This window comes from Crocuta crocuta, unplaced genomic scaffold (assembly GCF_008692635.1).
Source record: "Crocuta crocuta isolate KB4526 unplaced genomic scaffold, BGI_CrCroc_1.0 scaffold24, whole genome shotgun sequence".
In the NCBI taxonomy this organism is placed as follows: Eukaryota; Metazoa; Chordata; class Mammalia; order Carnivora; family Hyaenidae; genus Crocuta; species Crocuta crocuta.
Genome location: NW_027530974.1, coordinates 11,484,379 through 11,503,578, shown reverse-complemented (window position 1 = coordinate 11,503,578; position 19,200 = coordinate 11,484,379). Strand labels below are relative to the sequence as shown.

Below are 19,200 nucleotides of genomic sequence, written 5' to 3'. Positions count from 1 at the left end.
AGAGAGAGAGAGGGAGACACAGAATCCGAAGCAGGCTCCAGCCTCCAAGCTGTCAGCACAGAGCCCGATGTGGGCCGAGTGGAGCCATGAGATCATAACCTGAGCTCAAGTCAGATACTTAAGTGACTGAGCCACCCGGGCACCCCAAGGTGCATGGTTGTTTAAAGTTCAAAAGTAAAGTAACTTTCCTCTGCTCTACCAACCAATGAGATAAAATTGCAGAATATTATGACAAATAACTCATGATAAAGTATAAAAACAACAATCTAGTGCCCCCCATTATTTTAGAGGCACAATCACTCCTTTATACCATTGCTGGGGGCATTTGGGGCAGAAGGGTGAGGGTAGAAAAGAAGGAATTAGGGACGGCAGAGATTAACACGGATCATCAACACAAATAAGACTTTCTTAGAAATAAATCCATCTTTAATTGGCTCCACGCTTTCCCGTCTCCATGGAAAACATATGGAGAGCCAGTAGATCACTTGGAGATGTATAAACAGTATTCCTTTTCTAGAATACCAGCAGAGCTCAAGAGAGCCTACAAAGATCCTACTTGCAACAAGGAGTTAACTTGGTTCTGGAAAAACAGCATATGCCTGACATCTAAATTTACATTTATGGGAAATTCAGTTTTTAATTATCTTCCCTCTACCATATGAATGCTTATAGTGAAGGAGAGGCTGAGCCTTTTTTTTTCTTTTTTTTTTAAATATCAGATTAATTCTTCCCCCAGGCATCTAAAACTTATGCCATCCTGCCTTTCTATCTACCTCTATTTCTTCATTTTGAGCACAGATGCAATAAAGACCTCAACACTTCAGTGGTCATGCATGACAGCCAGAAGTAGCTACATGCTTCTCGAAACTATTCATAGAATAGATCATATCTTTGCTTGTTATTTTTCCTGACACCTCTCCATACAGAGAACTTCCTGAAAAATAATACTCACAAAAGCGTTGCTTAATCAACAAACCTGGCACAATACTGACTTCCACTCATAATCAAAATAGCTTAAAAACAAGTGAAAAATAAAGAATCTCCACACAAGTGTCAATTCCCTGGGTTCTGTCATGGCCTCAGGCTTTGCACTTGATCTTTTCCCTACAGTGTACATCTTTTTTTTTTTTTAATTCTCCACAGCATTTGCAAGTCTCATTGCTAGTAAGATACTAATACTAATAATCTGCACTTACACCATCACCAAGATTTGATTCACTTTCCTTAGAAGCTTCTCAAGTATGCTTTTCCCAATTTAAAGAGTAAAACAGATGACACATATGTAAGCAGCTTTCTGTCCTAAGGTTCTGTCTGTCATTTAAAGGCTGTCTAACTACTACTAATTCGCCTATGTATTTGAGGGCTCTGAAGCATTAATTTAATCTCTAATCAGGGGAGGAATTTCTCTTTTGCCTTCAGAGAGTCTTGTAAATGAACCAATCACTTGTTTGCTCTTATGATAAACAAATTAATACCAGGGGAGTGGAAAAGAAATGGTCAAATTTATTTTCTTAATTTATCAATATGATTTCTGTCCAGGAAAGCATGTTGGTAAAAACAAGATCAAAAAGAAAGACAGATGGGGCGCCTGGATGGCTCAGTCGGTTGGGCGGCCGACTTCGGCTCAGGTCATGATCTCGCGATCCATGGGTTCGAGCCACGTCAGGCTCTGTGCTGTCAGTTCGGAGCCTGGAGCCTGCTTCAGATTCTGTGATTCCCTCTCTCTCTCTGCCCCTCCCCCACTCAAGCTATGTCTCTCTGTCTCAAAGATAAAATAAACGTTAAAAAAAAAAAAGAGAGAAAAGAAAAGTGTGGGTTGGAAAGACTCATTTTAACCTCCATGGGACACCTGAATACATTGGCTGGCTGTGGAGTGGCATAAAAATTCACAAGTTAACATCATTTGTGGGGATGAGGTTTAAAAAATTAGGGAGCACACAGAAAAAGAATGTGATCACCTGTTGTGATTATTTCAGATGCTAGCAATTGGAGAGCACATGGTTAAAAGAAACGACACAGATCAAAGGAGACCTCCCTTCTGCCTTTTAGATTTCAAAAACTGTACCTGTTCCTATCTGCTTGATTTCTTATACTTACATGACATAACACACAGTCATGAAATGTGACAAGCCAATGGATCAAAACCCAATTCTTCCTCCTGGTAAGTTATTCCCGTTAGTTTTACACGTCTTTGATCTCACAGGAAGCTTCAAAGCAATCCCCTTTAGTTGTTAAAGGTGAGTGTGAATTATACTTCCAAACTCAGTTCAAGGTCATATTCCTTCTCTCACTCTTCATTTTCAACCCTTGTGGGCAGGTTTATTTTTCCAGGCTCCCCATTACAGCCCAGCAATGCCATAGTAAGGTTAGGATACTGTGGACATCCCACCACACACATTTTCTTCGTTAAATGGCTGAAATCAACAAAAATCCTAAAAGATAGAGACCACATCTGTTTTACTTACATTCTGGAGAGCAACAGAGCATCACCAAAAGTGAGCTGGTGTCCATGTTGCTGACGGAGGCTACCACTGTCACAAAATTTAAATCACTTACACTAAAAGAGAGTATGTTCTCTTAGCTGATGGGCTTATCTTACAAATGCATTGGCCTTTAATGATGCCACATCTCAACTGGGCTTCCTCTCTTACAAGTGATGTTGCAAATGGGGAGGGTATCAGGCCTGCCGTAATGAATTATCACAGACTGGCTGGCGTAAGCAACAGAAGTTTACTTCTCACAGTTCTGGAGGCTGGGAAGTCGCAGATCAAGGTGCTGGCAAGGTAGGTTTCATTCTGAGGCTTCTTCTCTTGATGTGTACGTGGCTGCCTTCTTGCTGTGTGTTCACATGATGTCTTCTTTTTGTGCAGAGAGACAAGGGCAAGCCAGCTCTCCCATGCCTCTTCTTNCAGCTTAGGACTTCAACTACAAATGTTGGAGGGTCACAAATGTTCAGTCCGTAACAGGGAGAAAAAAGGGGTGAGCGATGAGATACTGCTGCATTGTTTTTCTTCCTAACTTTGCAGTATATCAGTGTAATCAAATGTACATAATATTATACTTCCATATGTGTCGAAACTTTGTAGTGCATTTGTATTATCAAATACACATAGCAACCGTGTGTTCCCATCTGTCCTCTTCAGTCTATTTCCTGGGCTCTTTACTCATATTTTCCTCCCTTCTTGAAACCATAAAGATACACTACCGTTTAACAAAACTAATGCAACTATGGGAAAAAGTAAAATGTGTTACCCACATTAGAAAAGTACAATGTGGGTAACACATTTTACTTTTAAAATGAGATTTTGTTTAGCTAACTTTACCCTAAACTTAAACCAGGAGACCTGTGGAAGAATAACACCTCAAAATCAGAGTGTTGTGCACCCAAGTCAATCCTATTTTAACATCTATTCTAGTTTTTATTATTTATTTAAATTTATTTATTTTGAGAGAGAGAGAGAGAGAGAGAATGCAAGCAAGCATGAGCAGGGAGAGGCAGAGAGAGAGAATCCCAAGTAGGCTCCGCCCATCAGCATGGAGCCTGACACGGGTCTCAAACCCACGAACCATGAGATCACGACCTGAGCTGATCATCAAGAGTCAGATGCTCCAGTGACTGAGCCACTCGAGCACCCCTCCATTCTAGTTTTTAATCCATGTTTGGTTTTTTGTTTTTGTTTTTTTTTTTGGTCTTTGCCTAACAGAAGTGTAATTTCTAAATATATATATATTTATTATAGATATAATAAATATATATATATTTAATATAGATATAATAAATATATATATTTAATATCTATATTAAATATATATATTTAATATATAATTAATAAATATCTCTCTCTCTCTCTCTCTCTCTAACATTAGAACTTAACTAAAGCCCAATGTGGAAGACATAGATTGGATGCATTTTAGTCAGACCTGAAATGAATTAATTTGGGGATATGGAGGCCCCTGTTACCAGTCTGTTATCATGTTGCTTTATTTGCACTAAATTGGATAAATCTAAGGGTATAGCTACTAACCTAAAATGGCCTACGGTGTGTAGCATGACTGCTATTTTCCTGTTATAGTGCTTGATGTGGCAAGCCAGCCGGAAATAAGAACAACAGTGATGGGGCATTTGATAATAATAATTGGGTCTTGACTGTTTCTAGAAATTGGAAAGATAATTTTTAGAGAACTTCAGGTTTAACTCTCGTTTTATGGACTCAGGTACCTTTGGTACTCTTTTGGGTAAATATAACTGTTAACATATTTTAAAGTTGTTGCCAAAAAAGGATGGTTCAATATTCGTAAGTCAATCAACACGATACACCACATCAACAAAATGAAGGAATAAGAGTGTATGATCATCTCAGTAGATGCAGAAAAAGCTTCTGACAAAATTCAACATCTATTCACAATAAAACTCCCAACAAAGTGGGATTAGAAGGAACATGCTTCAACTTAATAAAGAAAAACCCACAGCTAACATCATATTCAGTGGCAAAAAACTGAGAGCTTTTCCTTTAAGACCAGGAACAAGACAAATATGTCCACTCTTGCCACTTTTTATTCAACATAGTACAGGAGGTCTTCGCCACAGCAATCAGATAAGAAAAAGAAGTAAGAAGCATCCATATCGGTAAAGACTCCACCAAAAAACTACTCTAAGTAATGAATGAATTCAGCACATTTTGAGGATACAAAGTTAATACTTAGCAATTGATAGCATTTCTATAAACTAATAATGAAGTGGCAGATAGAGAAGTTTAAAAAAATGCCATTTCCAATTGCACCAAAAAGATTAAAACACCTAGGAGTAAACTTACCCAAGGAGGCAAAAGACCTGTACTCTGAAAACAATAAAACACTACTGAAAGAAATTAAAGACAACACAAAAAAATGGAAAGATATCCTATGTTCATGGAAAGAGTAATACTGTTGAAATGTCCATACTACCCAAAACAATCTATAGATTTGATGCAATCCCTATCAAAATGCCAACAGCATTTTTCACCGAACTAGAGCAAATAATACTAAAATTTGTACAGAACCACAGAAGACTCCAATAGCTGAAGCAATCTTGAAAAAGAAAAACAAAACCGAAAGTATTAACAATTCCAGATTTCAAGATACACAACATAGCTTCAGTAATCCAAACAGTATGGCACTGGCACAAAAACAGACACATAGATCAAAAGAACAAAAGAGAAAACCCAGAAGTAAACCCATAATTATATGGTCAATTAATCTTCAACAAAGGAGGCAAGAATGTACAATGGGGAAAAGATAGTCTCTTCATTAAATGGTGCTGGGAAAACTGAATAGCTACATGAAAAAGAATGAAACCAGACCATTTTTTAACACCATATAGAAAAATAAACCCAAAATGGATTAAAGACGTGAATGTAAGACCTGAAACCATAAAATTCCTAGAAGAGAACACAGTAATTTCTCTGACATTGACCTTAGCAACATTTTTCTTCATATGTCTCCTCCTAAGGCCAGAGAAACAAAAGCAAAAATAAACTATTGGAAATACACCAAAATAAAAAGCTTTTGCACAGCAAAAGAAGCCATCAACCCACGGAAAAGGCAACCTACTAAATGGGAGAGGATATTTGTAAATGATATATCTGATAAGGGGTAGTATCCAAACTATATAAAGAACTTTTACAACTCAAACGTCAAAAAAAAAAAAAACAAAAAACCCTACACAATCCAATTAAAAAGCAGGCAGAGGTCTTGAATAGAAATTTCTCCAAAAAATACATACAGATGGCCAAAAGACACAGAAAAATATGCTTAACACCACTAATCATCAGGGAAATGCAATTCACAACCACAATGAGAGATCACTGCGCACCTGTCAGAATGGCTAAAGTAAAAAAGAAAAGAAACGAGAAATTAACAAGGGTTAGAAAAGATTGTGGAGGAAAAGGACCTCATGCACTATTGGTGGGAATGCAAACTGTGCAAGCCACTGTGGAAAACAGTATGGAAGCTCCTTAAAAAATCAAAGAACAGAAATACCATATGAACCAATAATTCTAGTACTAGGAATTGACCCAAGGAAAATGAAAACACTGATTCAAAAAGAATCATGCACTCTTCTGTGTACCGCAGTATTATTTACAATAGTTAAAATATGGAAGCAACCTCTGTGTCCATCGATAGATGAATGGATAAGGAAGACGTGGTATATACATACAATGGAATATCACACAGCCATTTGCAGAAACATGGATGGACCCTGATGGTATTATGCTAAACAAAATTAGACTGACCGAGAAAGACCAATGCAGTATGATTTCATTCACGTGGGATCTAAAAAACAAAATGATTAGACAAAGAGCAGAATCAGACCTATAAACACAGAGAAAACACTAATGGCTGCCAGTGGGAAGGGGGAATGGGCTAACTGGGTGAATGGTAATGGGAGATACAGGCTTCCAGTTACGGAACGAATAAACCAGAGAATAAAAGGTACAGCACAGGGAATACAGTCAATGATATTGTAATAGGATCACATGGTGACAGATGGTAGCAACACTTGTGGTGAAAACAGAGAGAGTTGTTGAATCACTGTCATGTACCTGGAATGAATATAACATTGTACGTCAACGGTATGCATATAAAATTTTTTAATAAATAAAATGCTAACTAATCAAAACTTCAAAACAAAAAAATAAAGTTGTAAATACACACATGAAACGACATGGCTGGCTCAGAAGATGCCTCTTCTTTGTAAGTCAGTATAAATCCGCTAAAAATGCAATAAAAACTAGGTGCTTCTGACGGACTTGTATCTTACCCATAGTTCACAAAACCTAACATCAGTTTTAAACATTGTAATGTCAATTTCTAAATAAGAAGTTAGATACATATTGCCCCATATCACTAAGAATTCTGCCAACCTAATAAAGGCAAATGAAGCTCGCCGTGACCCCCAGGGGTTCCCCAATCCATCACTGACAGACACAAACAAGATCATGGCTAAACCATCCTAGGCCAGCGGGTCTATTTTAAACATTATCAGATAAGAATATTCTATAATCTCTTCTTGGTGTCTATTTCCTATTCTAAAAGCTTTTTATTTATTTAATTAAAAAAATTTTTTTTTGTTTGATTTATTTTTGAGACAGAGAGAGACAGAGCACGAATGGGGGAGGGGCAGAGAGAGAGGGAGACACAGAATCTGAAGGAGGCTCTAGGCTCTGAGTCAGCGTGGGGCCCAAACCCACGAACCATAGATCATGACCCGAGCCAAAGTCAGAGGCTTAACCCACTGAGCCACCCAGGCACCTCTAAAAGCTTTTAAACTATGTAAATATTACTTCCCCACCTGAATGCCACCCCTCCCCCAGGCTGTAGTACACTTTGTTCTCCATGAAGATGGAAAACATTATTCCTCATCGGCTCAGCAACAAAGCACCTAGTATCTCCACCACGGCTTGCTAACAGGTAGAGTTCCTTTTTGATTTTTGATCTACCAGGGCTTCCCCAAATTCTGGCTTAACTCTTTCACATACTTCTTTCCCCTCTCAAAGATCTCCCATGATTCTCCCCACTAGAGTGGGATTACATCTGCCTTATTCACCTCCTGTCCTGTTACCCAGCACAGGACCACGTACACAGCAATCATTCAATAAGTATTTACTGAAAGAACAAATAATGAATGAAAAGACCTATTTTCCTCCCTTTCTTCCCATTTCACTCAAGAATAAAATCAGTGAATCACAGCTATCGTGTTCAAGGCAGAGAGATGGCTGACCTGTGGCGCCATGTTGGATCCAGCATAACTGTCACTCTGGAGAGAACTTTGAAGGGATGAAAATGGACAACTTTAATAAGAGCCAACAATGCAATGCGATTCCTTTCCATTATATTTACCTAGCTTCTGGCGTTTCAGCCTATCTGATGGCTTACTGGTATCCACTTCTGACTCTAAAGGACACATCCTATTCATCACACAGAATTTATTATTTCACATTCAGGAGAAACCCGTTATGTAGATGCTGAAAGCACGTGGATACATTTTCCTGTGCCCTCCAATGCAGGAGTTTTTCTACACTGTGGCTACAATTTGCCAGTTTTACTCAACGGCAACTGACACTGTTCGCCAAAGCACTGGGGAACCAGAGCAACAGGCGCTGAATTCATAGCTAGAATGATGATCATGGGAAGGGTCATCTGGACTCTGGAGACTTGGTTTTCTACTACTTGCCTACAGTTGACCTCACATGACCAACGGCAAGTTAGTTCATTTCTAGGGCCTTGGTTTTCTCCGTTGACACACAGTTTGGATAAAATGGTTTATAGGTCTCTTGAAGTTCTTACAAGTTACGATTCTACCTAAAAAGTGATGGTTATGTGGAGTCAGAACTCTTCAGGAAACAAGCTGATGTAGCCCTGGTTGGGCAGGCAGCAGAGAAAGCCTGCCCTGTGCCTGGTAGCTGAGAAGACCCTCCCCCTCACCCCCCTGCCAACTCTGACCATCCATACAGGATGAGATGCCTGGGCCAAGGGTACACCCTGAATCCTGCACCCCCTTTTATTTATTTGTATTGTTTAAAATTTTCTTTAATATTTATTTTTGAGACAGAGACAGAGTGTGAGCAAGGCAGGGGCAGAGAGAGAGGGAGACACAGAGTCCAAAGCAGGTTCCAGGCTCTGAACTGTCAGCACAGAGCCCCACGCAGGGCTCGAACTCACATATGGCAAGATCATGATCTGAGCCAAAGTCTGACGCTCAACCGACTGAGCCACTAGGGTGCCCCCAGACCCCCCTTTTAAATCACATTCTGGGCCTTGGGTACTTGGGGACCACTGAATTCATTGCCCGGATGGTCAAGAGCTTCCAGAAGATGAAGTTTGAGTGGTGGGCTGGTGGGGGTCCACATTCGTGTCCCAGAGGTTCCTTGAGGTAGGGGATGGGACTCCGGTGGGTAGAGAAAGCCAAGGGGAGAGTGACCATATTTGTATTTTTGTCCAGGTCTAAGAGATGTTATTGGGAGACCTACTGGAGGTTGTTTTAGGATTACACGATGACAGAAAAGGTAAAGGAGATGGACGGAATGAAGCAGCACCTTCCCATGGCCTGTGGAAAATCTAAAATAAATCACTCTGTGTTCTGGACCTTTGAGGTTTTGTATAATCCATTAAATATAATCGGCTCCCTCTTTCTCTATGACTGCCTGTTCGAGGATACAGAGTTGAATAATCGCCTGCTGCCCCTGTTCCTGAGAGCACATGAGGAAATATTTTATTGTGTACTGCCTTGTAGCCTCTGTCTTCCTGCAGGTGAGAGAGGCATTTAAATGTTGAAGTTGACCTTGGAAAGCCTTTTTTTCAGGATTACTATGAGGACAATTTTATGATACCCAAAAAGCTGAGTTAGAATCAAAGGCAGGCAAAGTGAGGGAGAAAAGTAAATACTATATACAGAAACAGAAATGGGGGCCAAAACAGACTATTTGATCTGTGTTTAGGGAGGGCTATGGAATGCATGAGTAGGTAGAGACAAAGTTTCTGGATCTAAAAAAAGGCAACCTGGTAAATGGGTGCTTGGTTAAGGAAAGTCCTGGAAACACAGTGGTTCCTTTAGAAAGGTTTGGGAATAAAATTAAATGGATCAATATACACACATACAGAGGATAGGCCGCCAGGAGCAGATATTTGTAAAGAAGCTGGAAGGCATCGGGAGAAACAGATTTCTCCTAATGGCAATATAAGGAGTCTGGTCCTTTAGGAGTGAAACAGAGAATCAACTATAGAAACTACAGTCATGGTTCTGAGGGTTTGTTTTGGACTGTCAAAAATAGATCCTCTTAAAAATTACTGTTATGTTTTCTTACTACTTGTACCTGTTAAGTGTAGGTATGACTTCTATTGATTTTTAAATACATGTTAAACTTGTCTTTAGCCAACGTGCTGAACCTTCCATATTAGTTCTTTTTCATTCTTTTAAAGTAGGCTCCATGCCCAACGTGGGATTCAAACTCATGGTCCTGAGATCCAGAGTCACACGCTCTACCAACTGAGCCAGCCAGGTGCCCCACATGAATATATTTTCTTTCTTTCTTCTTTTCCTTCCTTCTTTCTTTTCTTAAGGTCTGTTTATTTTTGAGAGCAGGACAGAGTGCGAGTGGGGGAGGGGCAGAGAGAGAGAGGGAGACACAGAATCCGAAGCAGGCTCCAGGCTCCAAGCTGTCAGCACAGAGCCCAATACAGGCCTTGAACTCATGAACTGTGAGATCGTGACCTGAGCCAAAGTCGGACGCTTAACCGACTGAGCCACCCTGGCGCCCCACATTAATACATTTGCTAATGTTAACCTGTCCTTGAATGGATAAACCCACTTGGATATCTCTTTCCCCCTCCGTCTCTGTTTAGTCTGAGAATATTTAATCTATGTTTGCAAGTAAAACTGATCTACAGATTTTCCTTTCTCATAAAGTCTTTTTGGTGCTGTGTTTATACAATAGAATGGGAAGCTTTCTCTCATTTTCTTTCTTCTGTAATCATTTGTTCTTTGACAGTACGATAGAATTTGGCTAAATAACCACCTAGACCTATCTTTTTTAAAGAAGGGTGATTTTAAATTACTGTATGTAGTATTTATCCAGAGTATATAAAGCAGTAAGAGGAAAACAACTCAATTAAAAATAAAGTCAAAAGGTTTGAACAAAGATATAAAAATGGTACATTAGTACTTGAGCAGATGCTTAATGCCCTTAATCATTAGGGAAATGCATTTAAACCACAAGGAGATACCACTCATGCTTATTAGAATGGCTAAAATAAACGAATGGACAATACCAAGTACTAATGCAGCACAAAGCAAGCAGAAACCTCATTGCATTGGAAAACAGCATGGCAGTTTCTTATAAGCTAAAATATACCCTTAACACATGACCCTGCAATCTCTGTCATTTACTCGGGTGAATTGACAACATGCTTACATATAATTGCTCCAATCTAGAAACAAACCAAAAGCCCTTCGACTGGTCCGATGGAAAAACTGATACATCCATGAAACAGCATACTTTTTCCCAAGAAAAAAGGAATGAATTACTGATACAGGCCACAACGTGGTGCATCTGAAATGCATTCTCAAAAGGCTACAAACTTTCTAATTCCATGTATGTAACATTTTGGAAAAGACCAGGACAGAAAACAGATCAACTGTTACAGGGGCTGGGATGGGAGGAGACGTTGTCTACAAAAGGGCATGAGGGAATTTTTTTAAAAGTTTATATATTGTTGAGAGACAGAGACAGAGCATGAGCAGGGAGGGGCAGGGAGAGAGGGAGACGGAATCTGAAGGAGGCTCCAGGCTCTGAGCTGTCAGCACAAAGCCCCAAAGTGGGGCTTGAACTCATGAACCACAAGATTATGACCTGAGTGGAAGTCGGATGCTTAACCAACTGAGTCACATAGGCACCCCTTGGGAATTTTTTTAGAGAAAAAAAAAAAACCAAAAACAAAAAACCAAGACAACAACAAAAACATATCTATATCTTAATTGTGGGGGGGTTATATGTCTGAACATAATTATCAAAACTCTTAGAACTAATACATGAAAAAGGGTGAATTTTATTGTATATAAATTATATCTCAATATAAAAAAGATCTGGAAAAGAAAGAGGATGGTTAAACTCCAGATTTAATTTCAATACTAGTTATAATTTATTCAGGTTTTCTATTAGCCTCCATTTTTGCCACTCATATTATTTTCTGGGAAGTTTGAACTTTGGTTTTTAAGTTTTTCGATAAGTTGACAAGTTTTTCCTTTTGATTAAAAAGACTGAACTCTAGCTATAGCTATGTTCTTTTCATTTCTATTATTTTTTAAATTGTGTCTTTATATAGTTTTGCTAGAATTTTATCTGTTTTGGATGTTTTTTCAAGTAACTATTTTGAAGTTTTTATGAACCTTATCTACTGTTTATCTGGTTTCTGATTCATTAACTTTGGCTCTTTTCAATCTTATTTTCAAAGGTATGCATTTATTATATATTTCCTTCTACTGCCTGCTTTATATTTCATATGTGTCTGAAATGTAATATATTTATTTTCAGTAAGGTCTAAACATTTAACATGGAGTATAACTTATTCTTTAGTCAATAAACCATTTGGATATTTATTTTTTAATTTCTAAACTTATAATGAGCTTTGGCTAACTTATAGCTTAATTGTATATTTTTATTTTCTATATCTTTACTATTTTTTGTCTGAACAGTTATTGGGAGATATACATTTATAGACTTGTTCATTTAAACTTGTATTCTACCAACTTTTGCTGTATATATTTTGAGACTATAAAGTTAGGTGCATACACATTCTGAATTGTTATAGTTTCCAAATGAATTGTTCCTTTTATCAATACATACTGAACTTTATAAGTGTTTCTTGACTTGAAATATATTTTACTTGGTATTATTAATGTAGATCAACTAGCATTCCTTAAAAAAACATTTGTTGGTTTATCTTTTTATGCTCTTTTAAGCTTCTCTATATCCTTATATTCAAATATATTTTATAAGTAGCTTACATCTAGATTTTTGTTACATACTTCTTAGCAACCCTAATCGTTTAGCTGGCATACATAGACCATTTATGTTTATTGTAATCTCTGAGATATCTGGACTTATTTCTATACTTATTCTATGCTAGTGACCATGATTTTCCTTCTTTCATTCTGTATTACCTTCTTTTAGAGTAATGAGGTTTCTTTTCATCCTTTCCCTCTTCACTGGTTTAAGCTATACATTTTACTTCTATTGTTTTAGTGGTTAGCCTTAAATATTTAATATGCTTACTTGACATAAAATGTTCAAAATGGGGGCGCGTGGGTGGCACAGTCGGGTCGAGCGTCCAACTTCAGCTCAGGTCATGATTTCGCGGTTCAAGAGTTCGAGCCTCCTGTCGGGCTCTGCTGACAGCTCAGAGACTGGAGCCTGCTTCAGATTCTGTGTCTCCCTCTCTCTGACTCTCCCTGGCTTGGACTCTGTACTCTGTCTCTCTCTATATATAAAATAAATAAAATTTAAAATAATTTTTTGAAGTTCAAAGTGAATCACTAATTGTCCACCTCCAGAATTACACAGAGAGTTTAGAACAACTTAACTCAGATCATCCTCTCCTATTTTACATATGTAGTACACTGATTTTTATCAATCCCCCCAATTGCTTACAATGTTTATTTTTAAGCAATCAGCACTTACTTGTATCCATAAAACCTTACCAATTTCTTTGCTCATGAATGCTTCCTGTGTTCTACTCCTTTATTGTGGGTTCTAGCTCCTTCTTCCTGAATTATATTCTTTTTCATTTCTTTTGGGGACTGTCTTTGTAGAAACTCTTCTAGATTTTTATTGCTAAAAATATTTTTAAATCACCGGAACCATGTCTTACCGGGGCACAAAATTGTTGGTTAGTTGTGTTTCTCTTCAGTGCTCTGAAGATAATAATTTTCGTGGTCAGTCATCTCTAGTGTAATGACTTTGAGCAAAGTGATGTTTCTGAGAGCCATTAGTGACTCAGACTCATAAGGAAGAAGAGAAAGGATATAAACAACATTGGGAAGAAAAACAGTGTTCTGGGCACAGCAGAGGGAAGTCAGTGCTGGCCCCAAAAAGCCTGATAGTGCCTAGACCTGACAGTCCCTTCTTGGCCCGTAAATATACTTTCTCTTGAAGCATTAACATCTCCTCTGGTTCTTAAGAAAGGGCTGTGAGAACGATCCTAACCCGCAATTCTCTGTGAATGGTTAGCCAAACTAGGAGAAGAGCTAGGTAGGAGAAGGCGGCCCCCGTTTCTTCTTACATTCCTAAATTCTCTGTAAGGGAAGGCTACTGCGGTAACAGTTAAAGAGCAAACCGGGGCGCCTGGGTGGCTCAGTCCATTGAGCATCTGACTTCAGCTCAGGCATGATCTCACAGTTCGTAGGTTCGAGCCCCACATCAGGCTCTGTGCTGACAGCTCAGAGACTGGAGCCTGTCTTCGGATTCTGTGTCTCCCTCTTTCTCTGACCCTCCCCCAATCACAGTCTCTCTCTCTCTAAAATAAATAAAACATTAAAAAAAATTTTAAAAGAACCAACCATACTTCTTTTTGCCTTCCTATTCAAATCAGTTTTCAGATAATATCATGCAGCCTTTTCATATAGTCATAACCTGGAGCAGTGCACGGCGAGAGTTTGTGCAAAGAGATAATTTGCTAACAGGAAGAGTAAATAGCACGTCTATCATTTCCGCTGTTACTATATCTGAATGCAACTGAAAACTTACTTAATAAAATTCGACATGGTTTCCCCGCATGTGTTGATTTAGAAGCAAAGGATATTACAGCTGGCAAAGGCTTCAGAGGCCGTCTATTCTGAACCCTTCACTTTATACATGAGCAACAGCTCTGGGGGAGTTAGTCCAAAGGCAGAACCCAATTTGGGACAAGAAAATGAGTTTATGCCAAGAACTTCGGTACTGTCAGGGCTCCACTCAAAATCATTATTGATATAAGCCTTGGTTTTATTCTCCTACACTTTCTTGGGTACGTGCAAAGAGTGATACTTCCAGGATTTTCCTACCTGGTGTTTTAAACATTGTACTCTGGGGGTGACTGGGTGTCTCAGTTGGTTAAGTGTCCGACTTCGGCTCAGGTCATGATCTCACGGTTTGTGGGTTCGAGCCTCACGTAAGGCTCTGTGCTGACAGCTCAGAGCCTGGAGCCTGTTTTGGATTCTGTGTCTCTCTCTGACCCTCCCTATTCATACTCTGTATCTCTCTCTCTCTCTCAAAAATAAACAAAAATTTTTAAAAAATAAAACAAATATCACCCTCTAGATTTACTCTCTACTTGTGTGAAGAAATAATCCATTGGCTATTGGACACAATCCTGGTTTACTGTTGATATAACAAATTTCCTGTACTAGAAGTGCTTGCTGTATTCTTTCTAAAAAGATTCTCATTTTTTGCTCCACCTGAAAACTCTTCTCGTTTTCTACTATTAGGGACTCAAGCCGTGAAAAACTTCCCTTTTACAAAAAGTTCTAACCTAGGATGGCATAAAATTGAGGTGGAGAACTTTCTAACATTATCATTCTCCTTAAGCTCTAACACCTCTTTTGTCTCTTTTCCACCAGGTTTGCTTTTTACATTTTCCTTCTGGTGCCATTGTTTACGGTCCTCAAGGACAATGTAAGGGCATTTCGTTTTCTCAGATAGTCCTGGTACCTGATCAAGAGAGTTTGTTCCCAATTCCTTCCGGACGTCAGATATAGGCTGTGCGCGGGGAGGGGGACCCGGTTTTATCCTATTTTGTTCACGGAGCATTTGAATGATTAGTTCTTGGATGATGAACCTATATATTAAAAAGGTGATCTCATTTTAGAGGACTGTGCAGAAGGAAATCGTGTGCACCACTGATTCAGTTTGGCATCCTTAAAGCCTGCTCCGTTTGAACCCTGCAGACACCCGAGACAGCTGGGTAAAAATTTCAATAAGGCTAATTTTGCCCCCGAACCAGGTTCATGCTCACGGAGACCCCAGGCTCATTACAGACATCTCTGGCCCACGCTTACCCTACAGAACCCACAACTTCAGCCGTTGCAATAACTTTTTAAAAGGTCCCCAAAGAAAAGCATTCAGTCTTCTAATCAGGAGTGATGGCTGAATGGGTTGCATGGGAAGGAAAGCAGTGGAGTCCAGGAGACAGCGTCCAATATCGAGATATAGAGCTGGCGACAGAGCTGTTCTCATGGGAATATTTCCACATGGCATGTTTTTTTTTCTTAAATAGGTTATTGTCAAGTTGGTTTCCATATAATACCCAGTGCTCATCNAGCCTGCTTCAGATTCTGTGTCTCCCTCTCTCTGACTCTCCCTGGCTTGGACTCTGTACTCTGTCTCTCTCTATATATAAAATAAATAAAATTTAAAATAATTTTTTGAAGTTCAAAGTGAATCACTAATTGTCCACCTCCAGAATTACACAGAGAGTTTAGAACAACTTAACTCAGATCATCCTCTCCTATTTTACATATGTAGTACACTGATTTTTATCAATCCCCCCAATTGCTTACAATGTTTATTTTTAAGCAATCAGCACTTACTTGTATCCATAAAACCTTACCAATTTCTTTGCTCATGAATGCTTCCTGTGTTCTACTCCTTTATTGTGGGTTCTAGCTCCTTCTTCCTGAATTATATTCTTTTTCATTTCTTTTGGGGACTGTCTTTGTAGAAACTCTTCTAGATTTTTATTGCTAAAAATATTTTTAAATCACCGGAACCATGTCTTACCGGGGCACAAAATTGTTGGTTAGTTGTGTTTCTCTTCAGTGCTCTGAAGATAATAATTTTCGTGGTCAGTCATCTCTAGTGTAATGACTTTGAGCAAAGTGATGTTTCTGAGAGCCATTAGTGACTCAGACTCATAAGGAAGAAGAGAAAGGATATAAACAACATTGGGAAGAAAAACAGTGTTCTGGGCACAGCAGAGGGAAGTCAGTGCTGGCCCCAAAAAGCCTGATAGTGCCTAGACCTGACAGTCCCTTCTTGGCCCGTAAATATACTTTCTCTTGAAGCATTAACATCTCCTCTGGTTCTTAAGAAAGGGCTGTGAGAACGATCCTAACCCGCAATTCTCTGTGAATGGTTAGCCAAACTAGGAGAAGAGCTAGGTAGGAGAAGGCGGCCCCCGTTTCTTCTTACATTCCTAAATTCTCTGTAAGGGAAGGCTACTGCGGTAACAGTTAAAGAGCAAACCGGGGCGCCTGGGTGGCTCAGTCCATTGAGCATCTGACTTCAGCTCAGGCATGATCTCACAGTTCGTAGGTTCGAGCCCCACATCAGGCTCTGTGCTGACAGCTCAGAGACTGGAGCCTGTCTTCGGATTCTGTGTCTCCCTCTTTCTCTGACCCTCCCCCAATCACAGTCTCTCTCTCTCTAAAATAAATAAAACATTAAAAAAAATTTTAAAAGAACCAACCATACTTCTTTTTGCCTTCCTATTCAAATCAGTTTTCAGATAATATCATGCAGCCTTTTCATATAGTCATAACCTGGAGCAGTGCACGGCGAGAGTTTGTGCAAAGAGATAATTTGCTAACAGGAAGAGTAAATAGCACGTCTATCATTTCCGCTGTTACTATATCTGAATGCAACTGAAAACTTACTTAATAAAATTCGACATGGTTTCCCCGCATGTGTTGATTTAGAAGCAAAGGATATCACAGCTGGCAAAGGCTTCAGAGGCCGTCTATTCTGAACCCTTCACTTTATACATGAGCAACAGCTCTGGGGGAGTTAGTCCAAAGGCAGAACCCAATTTGGGACAAGAAAATGAGTTTATGCCAAGAACTTCGGTACTGTCAGGGCTCCACTCAAAATCATTATTGATATAAGCCTTGGTTTTATTCTCCTACACTTTCTTGGGTACGTGCAAAGAGTGATACTTCCAGGATTTTCCTACCTGGTGTTTTAAACATTGTACTCTGGGGGTGACTGGGTGTCTCAGTTGGTTAAGTGTCCGACTTCGGCTCAGGTCATGATCTCACGGTTTGTGGGTTCGAGCCTCACGTCAGGCTCTGTGCTGACAGCTCAGAGCCTGGAGCCTGTTTTGGATTCTGTGTCTCTCTCTGACCCTCCCTATTCATACTCTGTATCTCTCTCTCTCTCTCAAAAATAAACAAAAATTTTTAAAAAATAAAACAAATATCACCCTCTAGATTTACTCTCTACTTGTGTGAAGAAATAATCCATTGGCTATTGGACACAATCCTGGTTTACTGTTGATATAACAAATTTCCTGTACTAGAAGTGCTTGCTGTATTCTTTCTAAAAAGATTCTCATTTTTTGCTCCACCTGAAAACTCTTCTCGTTTTCTACTATTAGGGACTCAAGCCGTGAAAAACTTCCCTTTTACAAAAAGTTCTAACCTAGGATGGCATAAAATTGAGGTGGAGAACTTTCTAACATTATCATTCTCCTTAAGCTCTAACACCTCTTTTGTCTCTTTTCCACCAGGTTTGCTTTTTACATTTTCCTTCTGGTGCCATTGTTTACGGTCCTCAAGGACAATGTAAGGGCATTTCGTTTTCTCAGATAGTCCTGGTACCTGATCAAGAGAGTTTGTTCCCAATTCCTTCCGGACGTCAGATATAGGCTGTGCGCGGGGAGGGGGACCCGGTTTTATCCTATTTTGTTCACGGAGCATTTGAATGATTAGTTCTTGGATGATGAACCTATATATTAAAAAGGTGATCTCATTTTAGAGGACTGTGCAGAAGGAAATCGTGTGCACCACTGATTCAGTTTGGCATCCTTAAAGCCTGCTCCGTTTGAACCCTGCAGACACCCGAGACAGCTGGGTAAAAATTTCAATAAGGCTAATTTTGCCCCCGAACCAGGTTCATGCTCACGGAGACCCCAGGCTCATTACAGACATCTCTGGCCCACGCTTACCCTACAGAACCCACAACTTCAGCCGTTGCAATAACTTTTTAAAAGGTCCCCAAAGAAAAGCATTCAGTCTTCTAATCAGGAGTGATGGCTGAATGGGTTGCATGGGAAGGAAAGCAGTGGAGTCCAGGAGACAGCGTCCAATATCGAGATATAGAGCTGGCGACGGAGCTGTTCTCATGGGAATATTTCCACATGGCATGTTTTTTTTTCTTAAATAGGTTATTGTCAAGTTGGTTTCCATATAATACCCAGTGCTCATCCCAAGTGCCCTCCCCCATGCCCATCACCGCCCTCCCCTCCTCCCCACCCCCATCAGCCCTAGGTTTATTCTCAGTATTCAAGAGTCTCTCATGGTTCACCTCCCTTCCTCTCCCCAATTATTTTTCCCTTCTTCTCCCCCATGGTCCTCTGTTAAGTTCCTCCTATTCCTTCTATACGTGCAAACATATGGTATCTGTCCTTCTCTGCCTGACTTATTTCGCTCAGCATAACACCCTCAAGTTCCATCCACGTGCTACACATGGCCAGATTTCATTCGTTCTCATTGCCATGGAGTATTCCATGGTATAGATAAACCCCATCTTCTTGATCCATTCGTCAGTGGATGGACACTTAGGCTCTTTCCATGTTTTAGCTATTATTGAGAGCGCTGCTATGAACATTGGGGTACATGTGCCCTTATGCATCAGCATCCCTGTATCCCTTGGGTAAATTCCTAGCAGGGCTGGGGCGCCTGGGTGGCTTAGT

At 39.6% G+C, this 19,200-nt stretch overlaps 1 protein-coding gene and 1 non-coding gene across 2 annotated transcripts in view; both read right to left on the bottom strand.

Annotated features, from left to right (window-relative positions):
* Positions 1-19,200, bottom strand: part of PHACTR1 (phosphatase and actin regulator 1) — a 571,513-nt gene that overhangs the window by 177,596 nt on the left and 374,717 nt on the right. The window lies entirely within an intron of this gene.
* On the bottom strand, positions 9,967-10,039 carry TRNAQ-CUG (transfer RNA glutamine (anticodon CUG)). The gene has a single exon. It is a non-coding gene; the product is annotated as a tRNA-Gln (tRNA).